We start from the raw sequence: 22,960 nt of genomic DNA on the forward strand, positions 1-22,960 counted from the left end.
AGTGAATTGATTCACAGTCTCCCCCATTGGGCTATGATTATGAGTGTCTTAGATGAACTATCACATTTCAGCAGGACAGGCGATGCCTGTGTTAGGCTGCTAATTGTAATAAAAAGCTGAATTTGCGCTTCTATTTCTCATTCCACTGGGTTGGGGAGTAGGGGTGGCAAGGATGGGGCTATACAGGGAGGCTCTATAAGCCTGTCCTTTAGTCGGTGATGGGAAAATAATCATTCCTGCATTGTATAGTCAGAGCTTAGTTGCTTGGTGCCATTAGCTCCCAGCTGTTCTGTTACTCAATAATGCCATAATTTTCCCTATCTTCTAAGGCAGAAACTACATCCATCGTTTATTCACCTACCTCTTCCTTTTGTTTTTCTTACTTTCATCTCCCTTTCTCCCTCCCTCCCTTCCTCCTCTCCCTCTCTCCTTCTCTTGTTCCTTCCCTCCTTCCAGCCCTTCCTTTCTTATCAATAATTCTTTAATAATTTTGATTATTCACTATAATGAAGAGGCTGGAGATAAGGTGGTAAATGAAATAAACAAGGTCCCTTTTAATTGCAAACTACAGTGGTTGACAAACAATGAAACAAGGAATTCTAACAAAGAGTTATTCATTTGTTCATTCGTTCAACAAATAATTACGGAGAGTTTACTGTGAGCCAGGCAGTGTACTAGGCCCTGGGATACATCCATGAACAACTGATAGTAGGGCCGTGATGGGCAAAGAACAGACTTCTCTGGGATTACAAAGCAGGGGACTTTGTCTCATCTAAGGGTTCAGGAGGGACTCCAGAGAAAGGGTTCTTTGACTGAACCCTGCAGGTTGAGAAGAAATTAGGTTGGCAAAAGGGATCGTGGTTCAGCTAGCTGCTGCTGGAGAGAGCAGCTTGTGAGAAGGATGGAAAGGAGCTTGCTCAGCACGGCTGGTGCCTGTGGCCTGTGGAGCCAGAGTGGCAAAAATGAGTCTTGAGGGCCAGGCAGGGGCTGATCGCTAAGGGCCACCTAAGCCACAATAGTGAGTTTGGCATTCATTCTAGGGCATCTGAAGGATGCTGGAGAGGATATGGACAGTTTGGATCAGAGCTGTCCAATAGAACTTTCTCTGATAGTGGAAATTCTGCTCTGGCCAATATGCTAGCAGCTAGCCACAGTAACTGTTGCGTACTTGAAATGTGACTAGCGTGACCAAGGAACTGAATTTTAATGTTTATTTTATTTACATTTAAATAGCCACATGTGGCTGGAAGCTACCATATTGGACAGTACACGTCTGTATTGTCTGCTCATCATACCCAGAAATATAATGGAATTTCTTCTGCACAGGACCCCCATGCCGGCCCTTCTGCTCCTCTCAAGCCTTCCCCAGCCACTGAGGCCTGTTGTACCAGTCAAATCTCCTGGTTAACTGGGTAACCATTTTCTATCAGTTTTTATGTGTCTCCCTTCCTCTTCAATGAGTCTTTATATTCTCAGAGTAGGGACTGCTCTTGGCTTTTGTTTTCACCCCATGGCAGGCCACATAGCCTGTATTCATCGAATAATTTTTGTTTAACCGATTGGCTCCTGTTTTCCTTCGAGAGCTAATGGATAGAAAGCTCTAAGGATGCAGATACCGGCTTGTGTCCCAGCCCCCAGAGGATGCATGGAAGAAATCTGCCTTTGAACTGCAGGGCCTCTGGGACCCCTTCCGGGGAGCCCCAGACTCTCTCGCTTGCCCATCCCTGGGACGCTTCAGTGCTGTGAGTGCAGTGGGGTGGAGGGATTCTCTGCTTCCTCAGGGAATGGCGAGGTGTCACCTCATGAGACCTTGTCACCACCCCCAAAGGACTGTTGGGCCGCTCTTCTGAAAGCCTGATGGTGACAGGGAGTTTGCTTTCCATTCCTGCATTTTCTCTTGACAGTCAAATCACTTTCCCGCTGAGATTTACAGTTTTAAAATGATTGGGAAATAGTCTTATTTCCACGCTTATGTTTTCGGCTCAGCTTGAGTCATAAAAGGAAACATTCTTGTGGTAATTGCTCTCAATCAATCTGGGGATAATCAATGATCTGCCACTTTTGTAGCCTCCCCCAACCATCAGAGCCAAAGATGGTAGAGCTCCTGCCCCGAGGGAGAGCCATTCCTGAGCGCAGGTCTCTGTGTGTCAGCAGGAGGCCCATGTGACACGGTGGCTGGGGCTCGTCCTCCTCTCTCTGGTAGTGCAGATAGTGTCGCCCCCTTTTCAGAGTACACAGAGACTGGAGACGTGGTAATTTTAGTGATGGAATTGGGATTTTGCCCTGGCAGAGTCCTGATTCCCACTTGGGAAATTTATTTTCATAGAATAACAGACTCTCAAATATCATTTTGTCAGTGCTTGCATTTTCTCAGGGTCCCCTCTGGTTGTTGTCACCTGCAGTGACAGAGACCTCATTACCGCACGAGGCTGCCCTCTTTCTGCAGGTCCTTCTGACGTTGGGAACACACTTCACGGGGCTGAGCTAAAATCCGCCCCGTTGTAGCTTTCACTCTTGGATCCTGACCTTCCCCAGGGGACCCTATAAACCCAGCCTGATCATCCCTCCTCCACGTGAATACCTCCGGGTGTTTGATGATAGTCTGAGTCTTCCTTCTCCAGATAGGCTCCCTGTTTCTTGGAGGATAAGCAGTGAAGCCCCGTGGTCATCCTGGCTGGCAGTCTTTCATTTCTCCCCAGAGTGGACCACCCGGAGCTAAAACTTCACAGACCACTGGTGGGCTCAGCAGACCACGTAGAGTAGAGCTACGTCCTCCCTTATTCTAGATGCTCTCCTTCGTTAACACACCTTGGGAGACTGTAGAACTTCAATTTCAGTCCATCCTTGTTACTTGCAGTAGTTACGTTCTATAGAGTTGCTGAATTTGTGAATACTAGAGCACTGTTCCTAGGGGAAACACAGGGTTAGGGTTCCTGTGAGCATCTGGTCATGTTTTCACCAATCAATACATAACCTTGTTTTATGTGCATTTCTGCTTAAAGACACCTTATGTAATATATATTTTTAATTTTTTTTGTGGTACGTGGGCCTCTCACTGCTGTGGCTTCTCCCGTTGCGGAGCACAGGCTCCAGATGCACAGGCTCAGCGGCCATGGCTCACGGGCCCAGCCGCTCCGCGGCATGTGGTATCCTCCCGGATCAGGGGAACCTGCGCCCCCTGCATCGGCAGGCGGACTCTCAACCACTGCGCCACCAGGGAAACCCTGTAATATATATTTTTGATTCATTAGCATTGAACTCACACCCAACGGCGCTATAAAGTGATGCTTGAATAAAGTTTATCTACCAAACGTATTTCATATCACAGCCTTCTTGTGCTTAGGGACACCAGATTACACGTCAGCATTAGGCTTGGGGGGCCATTTTAAACAGTGAAATCACCAACAGGAAGCACAAAATTTTAAAAACCATGGCCCTAAAGAGACAGTGAGGGGCTTTCCTGGTGGTGCAGTGGTTAAGAATCCGCCTGCCAATGCAGGGGACATGGGTTCGAGCCCTGGTCTGGGAAGATCCCACATGCTGTGGAGCAACTAAGCCCGTGCACCACAACTACTGAGCCTGCGCTCCAGAGCCCGTGAGCTACAACTACTGAAGCCGGCGTGCCTAGAGCCCGTGCTCCACAACAAGAGAAGCCACCGCAACGAGAGGCCCATGCACTGCAACGAAGAGTAGCCCCCGCTCTCCACAACTACAGAAAGCCTGTGTGCAGCAACAAAGACCCAATACAGCCGAAAATAATTAAAAGAAAATAAATTTATTAAAAAAAAGAGACAGTGAAAAGGACTTGTTTACAGTATGAGCTGAAATGAGAAGGCAGAGCGTCACCTTGTTTGACTTCGGCTGGGAAGTCTGCATTGGGTGACTCAAATTTTTTGCCAACCTGGGCATGTCTGTGGATGATTGCCAAAGTGCCTCGAGTATTGGTTTGGGGGTTACAGATAAATTTTAGTGAGTAGGTGAATTCATAAATATGGAATCTGTGAATAATGAGGATTGATTATATCGTAAACAAGAGGAAGAAGTAGAAACATGGTTAGCTTTACGCAGAGATGTGGAGAGTGAATGTCCGGGCAGAAATTGTATGACATCCTATGCAAGTGTGTATTGCAAGAAGGTCTAAAGTATTGGTCCTGACCGTCTAGTGAGTGAGTCTTACTTTTTGTCCCATGTCCTTGGATGGACTCAGCTTGGGGACGACGTACCTCTCATTTGCATCTTCACTATCTGGTCCAGAGTGGGCACTGGGTGACTCTTTGCTATGAGGGCTGTGGGGATGTTGTCAGCGCTAGTTCAGAGCAGAGGGAGTGGAGGGAGAGAATGAAATGAGACAAGGGATGCACGGAGGACCTAAGGAGCACTTAGAGTGAGTATACAAAGCTTAAGATTGATTCAAAAAGTAAATGAAGAGGCAGTGGAAGGACCTGTGGGAGGAGACTGAAGTGGCTGCAGCCACAGAAGCATGATGTGGGGAGAAACAGACTCTCTGTATTGGGATGGGGCTGGTGTGAGGCAGAGGCTTGTTTCCATTTCCCTGGGAGGACTTTCCTTCTTGAAAACACGGGGCCTCCCTTCCACGTGAAGGATGGCTGCTCTTCGCGACAGCTCCCTGAGACGGCCGGGCTGTGATGCCCACTGTTCAGATGAGCAAAGGGCCTGGGGTGGGGAGGGGGGATTAAGCCACCTTCTCAAGGGAACGGGAACCTGGGCTCCCACCATCACTGACCTGACCATAGGCTGAATGGCTTCAGCTGAATTCTGCGATGGCCAGACAAGAGGACACCATTTTATTTATTTTAAATGAGAAGTTAGGAAAGTGGAGGAGCTTGAGAGCTTATAAAAGAAGACATGCTGTTCATGCTGTTTGGTGATGTCAGTTTGATTTAGTTCGGTAGTCACTTGTTGAGCCTCTGAATATCCTTCCTGCTGGAAAGGATGGAATCATAGGCTGGGCAGAGATAGAATCTGCTCAGGGACAGCTGCCCATCAGCAGGGGAGTGGGCTTCATCTGTTAGTTGGGGAAGGACATTCAGGACTGTTAGCAAGGGCTCAAAGTGGTTGCTGAAATTCGTACCCTTTTGTATAGTAAGAGGTGGAACTTGGGGCCTGTCGCCTAGGGGCTATTCTGTTCTATTAGGTTGTCAGCTCAGTGCTTTGCCCTATGGCCAAGTTGCCCTATGGCAGAGGTGCTAGGGAGGTCACAAAGATGAACTAGATACAGTGAGCTACAGCAAATTATAGTCTGGCAGGGGAAGTAAGTCAGATGGACATATAGCTATATAATTATAATATTTTCCCACCATCATGTGATTACAAATGAGGGAAAAATTACTCCCCACTGGAAGGGCTGTTGGATGCGTCCTGAAGAAGGAGTTGATTTGACACGGTATTCGACCCCCACGCCGCCCCTGCCCTTCTAGTCCCACCCCTGTGCTTCCCACCCAGTTGGTCAAGCCAAAACGCTAGTGGATCCATCACAACTTCTTCTCTTTTCCTCATCTCCCACATCCAATCCTTCTCCAGTTTGCTTAGCGTCTATCTCTGGCGTAGAGCTAGAGTCTATCCCTTGCACTCTTTATTTATTGCTACCACCAAAGCCCTGGGTACAACCACCTGTTGCTGGAGCTATTGAAAGAGCTTCCTGGGTGGTTTAAAATTCTACCCAACCTCCCCTCCTATCAGTAGTTTTTGCAGCAGCCAGAGTTATCTTTCCAAAAGATAATTCCAGATCCTGCCACTCCCCTCTTCAAAAACCTTTGTGGCTTCCTGTATTAGTTAGTGAAACCACTTTAGGTATTTCAAACAGGGAATACGAATACAAGGATTTTGTTGCATAAAAACAGAGGATGAGGCAACCCAGAGTAGGAAGCCACTACCAACTCTAGGCTGAAGGGACCCAAGCCCAGAACCCAGAAGTTACTCAACTCTGGTGGGTCCCCTGTGGTGGGAGCTGGGACCTCAGAGGGAGGGGCTGTCTGGTGGGAAGCTGCAGTGATAAAGGGGACACTGCTGTTGCCATAAATGCCGGCTAGCGCCAAGAAGGAGAGGGAGAAATACTCTGGCTTCTCCCTTCTCCCTATCTGCGGTCTCTCTCTAGGGCTTCCCAATGGCTGAACTTTGCCAGAAGCTCGTTGTCAAGGGAGCCTGGGAAATGCTGAAGGCGAAGTGTGGAAGGGCGGAAGCAGATTGACAATAGGCAAAGACTGGCACCCTCCCAGCTCTCTGCCATTGCCTGTGGGGACTCGCACCATCTGGCCCTGGCTACCTGTCCACCCTTGCCTTGTACCAACTTGCCTTGTACCCTTCCTCCTAGCAGGCGTGCTCTGCTAGCCCTCTTTCTAGTCATCGAGCTCCCCAGGCTCACCGTTCCTCACCCCTTTGGACAGTGTCCTCTCTTTCTGAAATATGCATCCCTTGGCTACCCTCCTGGCTGGCTCCTATCTTTGCATCCTCAGTCTTAGCTCAAATGGTACCTCCCCAGAGGGGCCTTTCCATCCACCCCATGTAAAGGAGCTCCCCTCACCTTATTCTATAATATCGCCTACTCTGTAATATCACCCTGATAGTTTTTTTTTCTTTTGATGAATTAATGTTTAGTTCTTTTGTACTGGCTTTGTGGATAAGATCTTTTTTTTCTTTTTAATTTATTTTAAATTTTAATTATTTATTTTTGGCTGCGTTGGGTCTTCGTTGCTGCACAGGCTTTTCTCTAGTTGTGGTGAGCGGGGACTATTCTTCGTTGCGGTGTGTGGGCTTCTCACTGCAGTGGCTTCTCTTTCTGCGGAGCACGGGCTCTAGGTGTGCGGGCTTCAGTAGTTGTGGCACGTGGGCTCACTAGTTGTGGCTCGCAGGCTCTAGAGTGCAGGCTTAGTAGCTGTGGCGCACGGGCTTAGTTGCTCCGCGGCATGTGGGATCTTCCCAGACCAGGGATTGAACCCGTGTCCCTGCATTGGCAGGCAGACTCTTATCCACTGCGCCCCCAGGGAAGCCCACCCTGATAGTTTTTTATGGTACTTGTTTTCAGCAAAATTATTTTATTTGTTTGTTGTTTATTCTTGTCTACCCTCACTTCATTCAGGTCTCTGCTCCAATGTTGCCTCCACGGAGAGGCCTTCCACGACCACCCAAGCTAAGTATTGCCCCTCACCTATCGTGTTTTATTTCATTACACAGCTTATTATTATTCTATAGAGCTAGTCATTACTTGGTGTGTGCGCACACACACACTTATTTATCTTCCCCACTAGACTGTAAACTGCATGAAAGCACCTTGCCTACCTTATTCATTTTAAAGGAAAGCTCCACAGAGGCAGGGGTTTTGTGTGCGCTGTTCAGCAGTGAACCGTTGTGAACATTACCAGCGCTTAGAATGATGCCAGACGTAGTACACACTCAGTGAATGTCTGTGGCATGAATAAATGAAGAGTGCTGAAATTGAGTAGAATCTCAATAAGCAGTGATGGGAGAGAAGAAAGAACATTCTCAAACAGTGGACTAACAAAAATAAAAGCAGAGATATTGGAAAGTGTGTATTTCAGGAAAGATGAGAACTTTGGTTTGTTGGAGTGTAAAGAAAGTGATGGGCGGTAAGTAGGAATTAGGTCAAGAGAGGCAGATTGAGGCCAGATCATGGAGGACCTTAAAAGCTATGTTAATGGGTTTATTCAGCTAGGTAATAGGGAACCATGGAAAGCCGTTGAGCTCCGAACTGTACTTTGAAGCATGCATAAAAAGTGTCCAAAGAGTTACTACATTTTTAACTCCAGTGAAAATTTTGTAACTATCCTAGTCACAATTGGTTTAGACAGAGGGATGCCATTAGCAAAGACTAGTGAACTGAAGAGGAATTCTAGTGTGGTTAATTGATTGAATCATTTATTCATCAAGGATTGGCGTGCCTGGTAAGAACCGGGTTCTGCCAGTGTAAGAGACATTTAAATGTAAAACAGGATGTTACATGTAAATGTAAAACCAGGGTCCCTTACCTTGGGCTCACTGTCTAATATGGGAGATAAACGATGTAAACCGATGTAAACCGATGATTACAGTGCAGTGTGATCTGTGCTAACAGCGCTCTGTGCAAGACGCTGGGGCCAGAGCCGGGGATCAGCCAGCTCTTCCCAGGGTGTCACGAAGATTGCTCGTATCCCAGGGCCAGCTTGGAAGGTGAAGGGAAATGAAAGCCGAGGGACAGTATGCAATCCAGAGGGGTACAAGAGCATGGCTATCTGGAGAACAGGAAGCAGTGGCTCTGGGGGCTGAGTGTATGGGGGTGGGGAGATGGGCAAGGGACCCGGACATGATGAAAGGTGAGAGGTCAGTAAGCTGGGAGCGGCAGGTGACGTAAGGAGTTTGAAGAGGAGGACTATTTCCTACCATTCCCTGACTTCCGCTTTTAGCAGAAATGGTCTCTTTGTGGCCCTGACACACCCAATTTTCCCCCATTTGTTCATTTTTTTCCAAAAAAAAATTTAATAAGATTCTATTATATGCCACACACTATTCTGTGAATTGAAGATATGGTGGTAAATAAGGTAAACTCCTTGTGGAGTTTATAGTCTAGCGAGGAAGACACATGCCTGTATGTGTGTGTATATATACATATATATGTATACATACTATTTGTATTTATTTTTGCCAAGTTATGATTAATTTCATGAAAACATACGTGTGTGTGTATATATATAATTTTTTTGACAAGTTAATGATTAGTTCTATGAAAAATCAAACTTTGTAAGAATTAAAATGTGGAGTGAGAGGATTTCTATTTAGCTTAGGTGGTCATGGAAGGTCTTTCTGTGCTGTGGGAAGTGACATGTGAAAAAGACCTGAAGTGAGGAGCAAGCCATGTGAATATCGTGGGGAAGAGTGTTTTAGGCAGAGGGAACAGCAAGTGCAAAGGTCCTGAGACAGGAGATATTCCAGGAAGAGCAAGGAGGACAGGGAAGCTGGAGTACAATGCATGAAGGCAGAGGGGTGGGAATGGAGGGAGAAGTCAGGGAGAAATCATGGTAGGCTTGTAAGTAACAGACAGGGTTATGGATTTCATTCTAAATGTGATGAGTCATCGGAGGGTTTTGAGCTGGGGATTGATGTAATGTGACCTACATTGTGTTAGAATCAGGCTGACTGCTTCTGAGAAGTAGGCTCTTAATGGGGCACGTGGCGGTCGAGGGATAAGTTGGGAGACAGTTGCTGTGGTACAGGTGAGAGATGATGGTGGCTTGGTACAGCTGAGCAGCAGTGCTGTTGGTGAGAAATGGTAGATTCCACATGTATTTTGCATGTGGAGTCAATACAATTTGTTGATGGAGTGAATGTGGGGTTTTAGGGAAAGGGAGAAGTCAAAAGTGGTTCCCAGTGTTTTTTACTGGAGTAACTGGGTGACTGGTGGTGCCATTTACTGAGACGAGAGACACTGACAGGAAAACCGAGCAGGGGGTAGAGAGCAGGGGAGTGAAGACTTTTCATCTGGAGAAGCCTGTCAGACCCCCAAGTGGAGATGCCATCTGGGCAGCTCGTTGCAGGAGCCGGGAGTTCCGGGGTGAAGTCAAAGGTGGAAGTAGACATTTGGGTGTCCGAATATAAATGGCAGTTAAATGCTGTCTCTGTCCTGACCACCTTTTCAGGACCAGAGTCAGTGCTGCCTCTTCCATGAAGCCTTCCTTGACCATCCCAGGCTTTCCTTTGCCTTCCTGTCTTTCCTTTAAGCTGAAGCCCTTTGTTTGGGTTGCTCGGGGAAGCTTTGGCTTTCGCCTCTGATTTAGATCTCTTGGGGCCTCACAGGGCCTTGACTGGGTAGGTGGGCCTGGCTCTCCTTGAGGTGAGGGTGCTCACCTTCTATGTGCAGAGGCAGGTGGACCATGCTTCCCAAGGCTCTATATGGTTGGTGTCATGGGTCCACTAGACAAGACCCTGTTCTTCTTGTCGTTAGAGCTTAGACCCTCAGGGTCCTCAACACGCATTAGGGTGGATTCAAAACATCATCAGGAAAGCCAAAGACAAAAGGACACATATTGTGTTTATATGATATACCCAGAATAGGCAAATCCACAGAGAGAGGGGCTTCCCTGGTGGCACAGAGGTTAAGAATCTGCCTGTCAACGCAGGGGACACGGGTTCGAGCCCCGGTCCTGGAAGATCCCACATGCCGCAGAGCAACTAAGCCCGTGCGCCACAACTACTGAGCCCACGTGCCTAGAGCCCGTGCTCCGCAACAAGAGAAGCCACCGCAGTGAGAAGCCACCGCAGTGAGAAGCCCGCGCACCGCAAGGAAGAGTAGCCCCCGCTCACTGCAACTAGAGAAAGCCCGCATGCAGCAACGAAGACCCAACACAGCCAAAAATAAATTTAAAAAAAATAAAAAAAAAAATCCATAGAGAGAGAAAGCCAAGTAGTGGTTGCCAGGGGCTCGGGGGGGGGGGGGTAGTGGGGTGGAGGGGGATTGTCCAGAGACTGCTCAACGGGTCCAGAGTTTCCTTTGGAGTGATGAAAAAGTTCTGAACTAGATCGCGCTGTTGGTTGCACAGCGTTATAAATGTACTAAATACTACTGAATTGTAAACTTTAAAATGGTGAATTTTGTGTTATGTGTATTTTACCACAATGAAAAAAAACACCAAGACATGTTGTCAGGGATGACAGTTTCTACAAGCTTCGCATTCTGTTCTCTCCTTTGCAGCCTCGCCCCCGTTCCACTGGCTCTTTCTACTTGGGGGCAGGGCTGGTGGCCAAGGGCAAAGCACGGGGATGGGAGAGGTTGGAGGTTTGCGGCTGGGAGCTGGCACTGACCTTCTTCAAAAGGCTGTCTGTCTCTTTGTAGGGAGAGGTGGAGGAAGGCAGTGTTGGAATGGCAAAGCAGGGTGGGTTTATTCCCACCTAACCTGGGTCTGGGATGCACATGGGGTGAAACAAGGGCTGGTCACAATGTGAGAACTAACTAAGCTTAGGGAATCACCATGTAGATGGAAACTGAAAAGACCCTGGAGACCCTGCCTAAAGATCCCTACATGGCGATCCCTAAGCTTAGCTAGTGGTGAACCAAGCTGTTCACCACTGGCATTTGGAAATGCCCCGCAGCGGTCAGGACACAGGTAGGGGCTGGGGCTGGGGGCTGAGGGCTGAGGCAGATGGCCTGGGAGCCAAACTGTATCCTGGAGGAGGGTGTGCGGTAAACTGCTAGCGTATGGAATATCAGGCACTGGCTGAACTATTGGTGCAGACTGAGTCTGACTCGTGGGTGGAACAGAAAGCTGCTGAATTTGTCTGTCAGAAAGTACCATAGCCCAGGAATCTGCTCAGCTCTTCGCATTTCTTTGTGTGTGTGTGTGTGTGTGTGTGTGTGTGTGTGTGTGCGCGTGCGCACGCGTGCATGCGTGCGAGTGTGTTTGTGTGTCTAGTGGAGGGACACGTATCTCCTGGTCCAGGGGCTGAGTAAATGATGGAGAGCCTCTTATTGGCCTCTTTTTGACCCTGGGACGATAAGCAGCGATTATTCTTCTTAAGAGAATTCTATGGCAGATTAGCAGAGAAAGTGCAAAACACAGGCAGTTTGGTGCTTCCAGAATATAATCTCAGTGACTTTTCAGGCAGCATTAAAGCCTTTTCGGGTTTCATCCAATCTTATCTCCCATGTTTCTCCAACTGGAATCTTTTCCCTGATACTAGACTAAGCCTTCCTAACTTCAACCTCCTCACCTTTACATATAAGAATCTCTTTGGCCAAATCCTATCCATCCTTCAAGAACAGCTCAAACCTCACCTCCTCCATGAAGCCTTCCTGGTTTCCTCTAGCCCACAGAGATCTTTCTCTCCTTTGCAGAATTCTTCAAAGGATTAAAGTTGCTTTCACTACTTGGTTAAATCAGCTTTTCCCAAGAGAGATATTTCAGAGATGTCACCACTATATGCAGGCACAGAGTGGATGTCTGACCAACATCTGGTGAGTGGAAATTTATGCAATCCTAAAGATCAAACAATCAGTGTTTTAAAAAGAAGAAAAAAATGATTAATGAGCCCCCCCAAAGAGAGTGCTTTAGGAACAAGACAGAGCAATACTGTCATTGGCAGCAAATGTGAAATTGTGGCCCTTGGGGAGAAGGGAGACTGCCCTTAATTAACGGGTAGCTGGAAAAAGAAAAGACAGCGGTGTGAGAGGCTGAGATGGGGAGCAGGCTGAGAAAGCTTAGAATGAAGATACTGTGTGATGTTGGCAATTTAAAAATGTTACAGTTAGCAATGAGTAATAGATGACTGATCTAGTGGAAAATGCAGGCTTGGTTCTTTAGGAAGGTAAAAATGGGGTCTGTGAAGTTATAAGGAAGTTAACTGTGGGTAGCTATATTGGAAGATACAATGTCAGTTTGTTTACCAATCTCAGTGTTGTCTGTGACTATGAATGGAATTGCTCTGTGGAGTGCTGGAGCCTTAAACAGCCCTAGGTATTGTTTACACGTTCCACATGCTTCCATGCTGAAGTGTGGTGCATCAGTTAAACACAGGATGTGGGGGTAGGCTGCCTGGGCTTAAATCCTGGCTCAATTACTTACCACTTATGGTACTTCAGGAATGCTACTGAACCTCTCTGTGCCTCAGTTTTTCTCATCTGTAAAATGGGGTTAATAATTGCACCTCCCTTATAGTGCTGTGAGGATTCAATGAGGTGTAATTTACGTAAAGCATTCAGGAGTGTCTAGCATGTTGCAGGAGCCAATATACTGTTAATTATTACCATCAGTTGGCAGTGTCTTCAAGGCTTTGAGGATGGGACTGACGGAAGAGCTGGTGTTCTTTCCTGATGGAGGCAGTGAGAAGTCATGGACCAATGTGTGCTCATCTGGCCTCAAAGGCTTAGAAAACCCCGATATTTCAAATATTTGCAAAAATGTTTGCAACATTCAAAAGGTGAATACCAAGAACCTCATCCTGGGCTTATGGGTTTGAGGGGCTGGTGCTGTTTGTGTGACTGTCCGTCACCACGTGTCACCGGTGGGCTGGATGCCTGCACCTGGGGACAGGAGGAAAGGTAGAGATTGGCTGCTGGTCTCCAGACAGGACCCTTAGGGATGCCATGAGGGTGTGATGCAGTGGATTCTCTGGGCCAAAGACTGTTGTCTCAGGTGACTGCAGATCCCTGACCAGTCCAGCGTGTGGTGGGTGTTTAGTGGAAGAGAGGGAAGAGTGGTAGGGGCATCCTTCGGGCCTTTAGTGCCAGCCTGACCTGGGTTCAAATCGGGGTTGGCTTATCACCACTTATGTGACTTTAGGAAGCAACTTAACTTCTCTGAGCCTTGGAACACGGGAGGAATATCTAAGATAATGTATATAGAGAGCCTGGCACGTAGTAAGACTAAGTGTTAATTCCCTTTTCCTTGGTTCCATCATTTGTGAAATGTAGATTAAAAAAATCTTGTGAGGATTTTTATCATAATTATAGATAATAGTTATTCATTCGTTCAACAGATATTTTTTTTTTTTTAGTGTTGACTGGGTGTCAGATGCTGCCCTAAGGGCTTAGGGCATATCAGTGAATAAAACAGCAAAGATACTGGCTCTTTGGTAGTTTAAATATTAGCAAGGGAAGATAGGCAGTAAACTAACATAAATGAATAAAGTTTCTAGTGTGTAAAAAAATGTTAAGTGCTGTGGGAAAAAAAAAAAAACCAAAAGTAGGATCAGGGAGCTTGGGAGTGCTGGGTGGGGGGCAGTGTGTATATTAAATAAGATGGCCAAGACAGGCCTCTTATTGACAAGGTGGTGTTTGAGCACAGACTTGAAGAAGAAGATGAGGAACTTAGTCATGATGATGTTTAGGGGAAGAGCATTCCTTGCAGAAGAAACAGTAAGTGCAAATGCTGTGGGGCTGCGCCTGGCGTGTTGCAAGAACAGCACAGAGGCCAGTGTGGCGAGAACAGAGTAAAGGGAGAAGAGAAGGAGACGAAGTCAGGGAGTAACAGGGAAACCAGACTGTGTAGGGCTTTGCTGCCATTGGTGGGGGTGGGGCTTTGGCTTTTACCCTAAGTGAAAGGAGGATGCATTGCAGGCTGTCGATCAGAGAGGAATGGTGTGATCTGCTTATTTAAGAGGATTGCACTGCACGCTGGCTACCGTGTCCAAAGTTGACTGAGAGAGGCAAGGATGCAAACAAGGAGACCAGTTAGAAGGTTACTGCTGTGTCCAGGTGAGAGATGATGGTGGCTTGAACCACGGTGGTAGGAGTGGTTGGTGAGAAGCAACTAGGTCTTCTTATATTCTGGAAGGTAGAGTCAGTAGAAATCACTGATGATTGGATGTGAGGACTAAGAGGAAGATAGGAATTAAGGACAGACTGAGTAACTAGGAGGATGGAACTGCTATCAGTTCAGAAGAATGTGGAACAGGTTTGGATGGGAAAAATTATGAGTTCACATTTGGTCATGTTGAATTTGAGCTGTGTATTAAATATCCAAGTGGAGAAGTCATGGAAACAGCTGGCTACATTCATTAGAAGTTTGGGAGAGAGATCTGGGCTGAGATATAAATTTGGGAGTTGACAATATATAGATGGTAATAATTAACACCATTAAAGACTGGATGAGGTCCCCAAGGGGGAGAGTGTAGACATACAAGAGAAGAGGACCAAGGACCAAGCTTTAGGGCCTCCAACTTTAAAAGAACCAACAGAGGAAGTTGAGGGGAAATGATTCATGAGGTAGAAGGAAAACCAACGGAGTGTGCTGTAATGGGGGCCAAAGGAAGAAAGGGTTTCAAGGTGGAAGGAGTGATCAACTGTGTCAAATAATGTGATGGGTCAAGCATAGTAGTTATCTATTGTGTAACAGATCACTCCAAAACTTAGTAGCTTAAAAGAACACATGTTTATTATCTCATAAAGTTTCTGAGGGTCTAGGAGTGGCTAAGCTGAGTGGTTCTGACTCAAGATCTCTTGCCAGGTTACCATGAAGCTGTTAGCTGGGGCTGCAGTCATCTCAAGGCTCAGCTGGGGCTGGAGAATCCTACTCCAGGCTCACTCTTACAGTTCTTAGCAGTCCTCAGTTCCTCACTGGTTGTTGGCCAGACAACTCATTTCCTCACCATGTGGGCTTTTCTGTAGGCTGTCTGAGTGGCCTCATGACATGGCAGCAGCGTCTCGCAGAGCAAGTGATCCAAGGGAGAAGGAGAGAGAGATCAAGCAAGAGAGCATCCACGGTGGTAGTCACAGCCTTTTATAACCTAATTTTGGAAAGTCATACCATCACCTCTGGATGCTCTTGGTCACACAGACCAAACATGGCGCAATGGGCGGGAGATTACACAAGGTGTGAATGCCAGGAGGACGGGGACGTCATGGGAGTTGGCTGCCACATCGAGTACGCCAAGAAGAATCGATCATTGGATTTAGCAACGTGGAGGTCATTGGTGGCCTTAACAAAAGCCACAAAGAGAAATGTTTGATTACAGATGGTGTAAGAAAGGGTGGGAGGAGAGGAACTAAGGCAGTCAGTATACAGCTCTTTTGAAGTTTGCTGAAGAGGGAAGCAAAGAAATGGGGCAACAGCTGGTGAAGAGAGTATTTTTTATAAGGTGAGAGAAATAGCACTATGTTTGTATGTTGATGGGAATAGGACAACAGAGAGTGAAAAATTGTTGATGTATTTTAGAAGAGAAAGAATGACTGGAGCATGGTCCTTGAGTAGGAGATAAGAGCTTGTGTCAAGGAAGAGTGGACTTTAGCTAGAAGCATGCTGGGTTCAGGAAGACACACCACATGGTAGGTGGGTAGATATGGTTATGGGAGTTTGTGGAGTTGTCTTTTTTTAAAAAAATTATTTATTTATTTATTTTTATACAGCAGGTTCTTATTAGTTATCTATTTTATACATATTAGTGTATATATGTCAATCCCAATCTTCCAATTCATCCCACCATGGGGAGTTGTCTTCTGATCATTCCTTTTTCTGCAGTGAAGTGGGAAGCGAGGTCATCAGCTAGGCTGGCTAGATGGTATATATTTTTAAAAATTGCGGCTTTGATACCTTTGATGACTTTGATGATGGTGGGTAACGATGGCTGCAGTTAAGGCACCTTCCTCATGATTCCTTTTGCTTGTGGTCAAAAGGTAGAACTTATGTTCTCATAACTTGTCCAGATGGTGGGGCATCTGCAAAGTCACGGTACTCTTTGCAAATTAACACAGAAACAAAGGTCTATTTAACTCCAAATAAATAGTGTATGCTAAAACAGATAAAATCACCTACACATTCTTACATAGGCAAGAGGTACCAGATCTCAAGAGTTTAAGAAAACAATTACAGGGGAGAAATCTTAATATTGAGGAAATTCTTTTCATTAACTAATTTATTTTCTGGGAATCAGGAGAAGACTGGAGTCTCCTTATTTCAGGAGTAGAACATATCTGGTCAGCCTGCAGCCTGGTTGGAAAATATCTGTAGTCAACCTAGCGAATGACTGGCTGGGACTTCTAGGGTAGTTCAGAGCCCTGAAGATAGACAGGCTTTCTGTTTCAAGATGAGGGAATTATAGAGCTGACCAAATAGACTGCATAATGAAAAAGCACAGGGACTTGCTGGAGTTCTCAGAATGTCTCTGAAAGAAGCAGGAGCATCAACTAACCCCCACGCCCCCGCCGCAAGCTCCCAGCAGGGCTTACATGATCAAATCCTCTCCTCTTATTAGATCTCACTGGAATAAATAGTGGTTAGGACTCTGCCTTGGACCCCTAAGCAGACCAGCCTCCGGCCTGGGCCAAGTGACTTGGTCTCCTCTTGAGTCCACTAGGAAGGCTCTAGGAGGAGGGAGGACAGTGAGAGAAGCTTTTGAATGGACCACACCTGTGATGCTTAGAATACAGCTTTTAAGACCTGGCACCCCTCCCTCTACCTTCTCCTCGTCCTCTTTTCCCCCTGCCTGGCTCCTCAGCCCTGCGACCTCCATGTGCAGACCTGAGCATGAGGTCAGTCCTTGCTCCTCTTGTCCTGTAGGCAATTCCCATGGGCGCCCTCCTGATTCCCCCAAAGCCCTCATCCCATTGGCTGGGGCAGAAAGTAACCTTGGAGATCCTGGATGCTCTCCTAGCAACCGTGCCAGAGCTGGTGGCCACCTCATTTTTGCAGAGACAGATGCTTCTGTAAGAGGAACAAATCAATTAGCCAGTCTGATGCTAATGTACTAATGCCACCTTTTCAAGCTGGTACATGTCTCAGCGGAGCTGCCTCTTCCTTCTATCCCTGCTCTGGCGCTCAATTTTCCATTGTTGTGTCAACCCCCGGCTTCTGGAAGGCTCCATGGACCACAGGATTCCTGCAGCGGGCTGATTCTTGACCTCTGTCTATTCTGAGGTCAGTTGTAAAATGAAACTGCTGGCATCTCAACATCTGTGAAGACCACAGGCCCTACCCGGATGCTTCAGCTGACAGAGGGCAGCTTAATTCCCATTTCTCATGCAGTCTTTGGAGGGTGAGGAACAGCTATTCTTTTCCTCCCTATTTCCTGAAAAATAGGACAAAGGTGTGCTAAAACTTTAAATTAGATGATAACAACAACAACAACATTTTCCTCCATAAGCTTAATAGCTTAGAAAGTGCTTTCTCACATTTTATCTTATTTAATCCTCATATATTGGAGGCCAGGACAATTATCTCCATTTTACAGATGAGAAAACTGAGGCCAAAAGAGGCTGCTGACTTGCTCAATGACATTAAGCTGGTAAATGACAAAGCTAGGAATAGAGGAAGGCGAAGATAAAAGGCCAGTAAAAGGTGATTCAAAGCAAAAGTAAATGCTGGAGGAAACCCTCCTGGCAGCTGGAGCCAGGCGGCTTCGAGAGTGCCTTCTCTCCACAGACCTCGCTGAAGGAGACTGGGGCTCCTGGAGCACCAGCACCTCTGTGCCTCCCCCACGCCCCACCTGGATCACCTTTCACTGTGTCAGCTTTTCATTCTGTCTCATTTTCAGGAAAATGTCTTAGCAGCACTGCTGGACCTACTCTAGTATGTTTCTAAGGGGTTTCACTTCATCGCGCAAAACCAAGTACCTCTTTGAAATCTGTAGCCCCATCTTTAAAAATCAGCCTTTTAGCTTGATCAAAGGGCAGAAAGCAATGGAGAACCAACTAGAAACGAATCCCTTCCTCCCCTTCCCATGGTCCTGCTGTGCAAAAACAGCACTTCAGAAATTCTGTTTACACCAAGAGGACATACATATTAGGAGAACCTCCTCTGCAGATTCTAGGTGAACCTGGATCCTTCAGTGAGCCCCCTCAGCCCACATCCAAAATCTCTTAAAGATTTGTCTTCATATTGTGACCTTTCCGCCCTTCTGAAGTTGTGGGAGCTGACTCTTCCTGCAATATCCTGAATCAAAAAGTAATGGCTTTTAGGAAAGTTACAATTAGCTTTTCACTGGGAAGAAAGATCAAAGAGACGTATTTTTAAAGAAAAAGAGGTGGAAAAAGAAAAAAGAAGCAACTGAAAAATCTTGTCCTCTGAGTCCATTGAGAAAATTCTGAATTATTTTAGTGGAGAGCTCTTCCAACAGTAGACACATTGATTTTTGGCTTCTCTTCATTGTTTTGATCGCTGGTTATATCCTCCTTTTCTAGATTGTCAGCATTGGGTAGAGGTGAATGAATTACTCTTCCTCACAGTTTATTGATTTCTGTGTTGCACATCGATTTCAGCTCAGAATAAGAGAGAACATCCTAATAGAGCTGTCTAAAATTGGAAGAGTTGCCTTGGAGGCAATGAGATCCCTATCAATACAGGTGTTCAAATATAGGCTGAGTGACTGTGCAGGGAATATTTAGGGCCGTCTCAAGTGATGACTGGGAGGGTATCTTGGGTAATCCTTAATGTCCTCTGTCTCATGTTCAACATTAAAACCCTGGATGACAATCGCTTTAGGTAGAGCCTGCATCTCGACCAGGACAATGTTTCTCACGTGGTGGTATGCTAGAGGATTTTCACTGGTGAAGAATTTACTACTAAAAACAGGAAAAATATAAAACGAGATAACACTCCATTCCTATTAGAATGGCCAAAATCCAGAACACTGACAACACCAAATGCTGACGAGGATGTGGAGCAATACGAACTCTTTTTTTTTTTTTTTTTGCGGTACGCGGGCCTCTCATTATTGTGGTCCCTCCCATTGCGGAGCGCAGGCTCAGCGGCCATGGCTCACGCGCCCAGCCGCTCCGCGGCACGTGGGATCCCCCCGGTCCGGGGCACGAACCCGTGTGCCCTGCATCGGCAGGCGGACTTTCAACCACTGTGCCACCAGGGAAGCCCGCAACAGGAACTCTTATTCGCTGCTGATAGGAATACAAAATGGTGCAGCCACTCTGGAAGATAGTTTGGCAGTTTCTTGCAAAACTAAACGTACTCTATGAGCCAACCGTCATGCTCACTGGTATTTACCCAAAGGAGCTGAAGACTTATCTCCATATAGAAACCTGCACACAGAAGTTTCTAGCAGCTTTATTCGTAAATGCCAAAACTCGGAAGCAGGATGTCCTACTGTGGGTGAATGGATAAACTGGAACATCAGACAATGGGGTATTATTCAGTACTAGAAAGAAATGAACTGTCAAAGCATGAAGAGGCATGGAGGAAGCTTAAATGCATGTTACTAAGTGAAAGAAGCCAATCTGAAAAGACTACCTACTATATGATTCCAACTATATGACATTCTGGAAAAGGCAAAACTATGGCGACAGTAAAAAGATCCATGGTTGCCAGCGGTCAAAAGGGTAAGAAGGGATGAATAGGCAGAGCCCAGAGGACTTTTAAAGCAGCGAAAATACTCTTATGATACTATAATGCTGTATACCTGTCATTATACATTTTGTCCAAACCTATAGAATGCAGGACAACTAGAATAAATCCTAATGTAAACTCTGGACTTTGGGTGATAATGATGCGTCATTGTAGGTTCATCAGTAGTAACAAATGTACCGCTCTGGTGGGGAATGTTGACAATGGGGGAGGCTGTGCATGTGTGAGGGCAGGAGGTATATAGGAACTCTCTGTGCCTTCCTCTCAATTTTGCTTTGAACCTAAAACTGCTCTAAAAAGTCTTTTTAAAAAACTGAAAAAAAAAAGTAAAAATAGAATCAGCACAAATCAAGATTTTATGGATATCATTGCCTAGGATGAAGCTAAGACAATCAATGCCATGGTAACCCACATTAAGACTGCACAAATTACAGGTGGGGTCCTAAGACATGACCTTGAACATTGAAAACCTTCACTGATGAATTTCAGCTCTAACTAGTCCAAAGGGTGAATTGTACAGATGATCTGGATAAATAATACAGAATTGTATGTACAGTATTTCTATGCTATATCTCAGTGCTCTTTTCAAGGGTCCATTGTGACACAGATTTGAATTTGCACAGCCACAAAACTCGGAAATGGTTTGCATTATTTCTAGAACCTTGTTTGATTTCTGAATCCCCAGTCACTTTAATGGAGAGCAACTTGAATTTTTCAAAGTCATGTTTTTCCTTGGTTCTAGCCAGAGATTTTCTAGTTAGCTCAAGATTTATCATTCTTTTGATTAAATATACAGTTAACTAATATTCTGTCTCCTACCCCTTCTTTCCCGGAGCTTACATGGCCTGACATTGGTGTAAGGTATGTGGCCTGCGGGGCTGGCGGCAGACTGGCTGTGACTGGAGGGTAGGTGTCCTCCGGTGGGCGGGCACTGGTGTCACTGCATTAGCTGTTGGCGCCTCTGCGTGCCCTGCCATGCCTCTAGTCTCCTGTCTCTTCCTTGCCCGAACCTTGAGGCCCCTTCAGGACAGTGGCAAGATTCCCCCGCTCCTCTCTCTGGGCAGGAGTGTGTGCTGAAGATGGGAAATCTTCAGAGATTCTCCTGCACCACTTGGGGGACACACGAGCTTTAGGGGTGGGCTGGGGCCATCCCAGGCCCTCCCTCTGCCTCTCCTCAGTCCTGCCTTGCCTCTGCTTTTCCTTGTGGCACGTTGAGCTCCTGTTGATCAGGGAACTTCTACTGTCTCTGCCCAGGGTTCCAGAGAGGAAGCAGGCACACTTACAGTATTATTGCTCTAACAGCTTCTAACTAGTATAGGCTCCTAGTCTCTTCCCCTGCTCTCTAGAGCCTGTTCTCAATACCAGCCAAGTAGGATAGTATCATAGCTCTGCTTAAGACCCTCTGATGCTTCCCATTTCACTCAGAGCAAAAACAAAGTCCCTCCATGTTACCTCTCTCAGTTTATCTCTTGCTGTATTCCTGCTCTAGCCACACTGGTCTCCTTCCTGCTCCTGGAGTGTTCTAGGCCTGCTCCCTCTTTAGGGCCTTTGCACTGCCTTTTCTGTCTTTTCAGAGATCTGAATTGCTCACTCTTTTCCTTCCTTCAAGTTTGCTCAAATGTCACCTCTCCCAGAAGGCCTACCCTGACCAGGCTATTTAAATTGCAGCCCACCCCAACTCTCCCCACCCTGCACATGGCCGTCTCTTACCTAAGGTACAGTTCCCAGCTTAAATAAATATCCTGTCCTCCAAGCAGCCTCCCTGACTCCCCACTGCCCTCTGTGGACTCCCAAAGCATGTTATTCTTTTTCTCATGTAAGCACTTATCATAGTGTTGTGTCGGAATCTATTTACTGGTCTGTTTTTATCCCTGATGCCTAGCCCAATGTTTGGCACGTACTAGGTGCTCATTATACATGTGTGGAAGAAATAAATGATTGGATGGATGAATGAATGACTCAGTTCATTAAAAAAAAAAAAAAAGATTGTTGCAATAACTAGAAGGCTCGTAAAGCCTTCAGCATGGTGCCTGGCTCAAAAAGAGGGAATTTATAATTTGTATGATAAGGGAGGGCTTCTTGCCATGGAACTTCTGTATTGTCTAGAATTCAGCTAGTCCCAGAGAAAATGGCACTGATTTTTATACCGGAGAACTGTATAAAAATATCAGACTAAAATGTTTGGAAAATGTGCATTGGATGGAAGGGGCAGTGCCACGTTTCTACAGCATCAAGTCTTTCTTACACACGACTAGCAGAGGCCCCTCTTCTTGCCTCACCTCCTGTTATCACTGACTGGCTGTCATGCAGCCCAGCTCCCTGCAACACTGGCACCTTAGAATGTGCTAATGTATTTAAGTGATTTTCATTTTGCCTCTAAGAGCCTGCTGCTGGGGGAACTCAAGTTTAAGGTGGGAAAAAGAGGTAGAAGAAAGGCAGGATAGACTATCTTGGAGCATGTATCTGATGCCTAGATGGTCCAGCCTTTCTGGTGCTTCCCAATTTTGTATAATTATATTTTTTCCAGTATAGGTAACTATATGAGATGTTTCTTATACATAATTTTTCAAGTAAAAAAAAATCTTTTTTTTCAGACCAGTTTTAATTTTTGGATTGAAAAGTAAGGTTGCCATAATCATAGTGGATTTTTTTGGACAAAATTATGGTGAAGACAGGAATTTGGCAACAGCCAAAGGGCAGTATAAGGACCCTGGCAGCCGGAGGATGGGGTTATAAGGTGGCAAGAGAGAGCCTAGGGACCAGGAAAGGAGGTGGAAAGGTCCCAAGACTCATTTTGTCCATTTTTTCCTTGTTTCATCCCAGAGCAGAGCTGTTACTTGATTTTTGTCAGGTGATGACACGATCACAACTGATGACTCACTCCCTCTTTTCCGCACCTCTGGGCAGTCCCAGAGCCTGCTCTGTGATGATCCTGCCTGGTGCTGCCTGGGGAGGCCTGGGACATTTCTGCCAAGAGTGTGCTCTGCCCCCGTGCCATGCTGTGCTTATTTAGAAAGTGCCACTGCCCATAGCTCTGCTTCTTCTGCACAGTCCTGTGTAGACATAGAGCCAGACCCGGCTGAGGGGCCAGGGAGAATCTGGCACAAACGTGCATGAACTTAACAACCCACTACACATACATGTACATGCAGTCACCGAAACATGCAGAT

General features: G+C 46.2%; 1 long non-coding RNA gene across 1 annotated transcript in view; it reads left to right on the plus strand.

Moving 5' to 3' along the window:
* The window catches only part of LOC137219768 (uncharacterized), a 103,548-nt gene that overhangs the window by 70,266 nt on the left and 10,322 nt on the right, over positions 1–22,960 (plus strand). Inside the window, exon 2 of the long non-coding RNA XR_010941235.1 lies at positions 11,840–11,959. This is a non-coding gene — a long non-coding RNA (uncharacterized lncRNA). The remainder of the gene's footprint in view (positions 1–11,839; positions 11,960–22,960) is intronic.

The sequence above is a fragment of the Pseudorca crassidens genome, chromosome 2 (genome assembly GCF_039906515.1).
Source record: "Pseudorca crassidens isolate mPseCra1 chromosome 2, mPseCra1.hap1, whole genome shotgun sequence".
NCBI lineage: Eukaryota > Metazoa > Chordata > Mammalia > Artiodactyla > Delphinidae > Pseudorca > Pseudorca crassidens.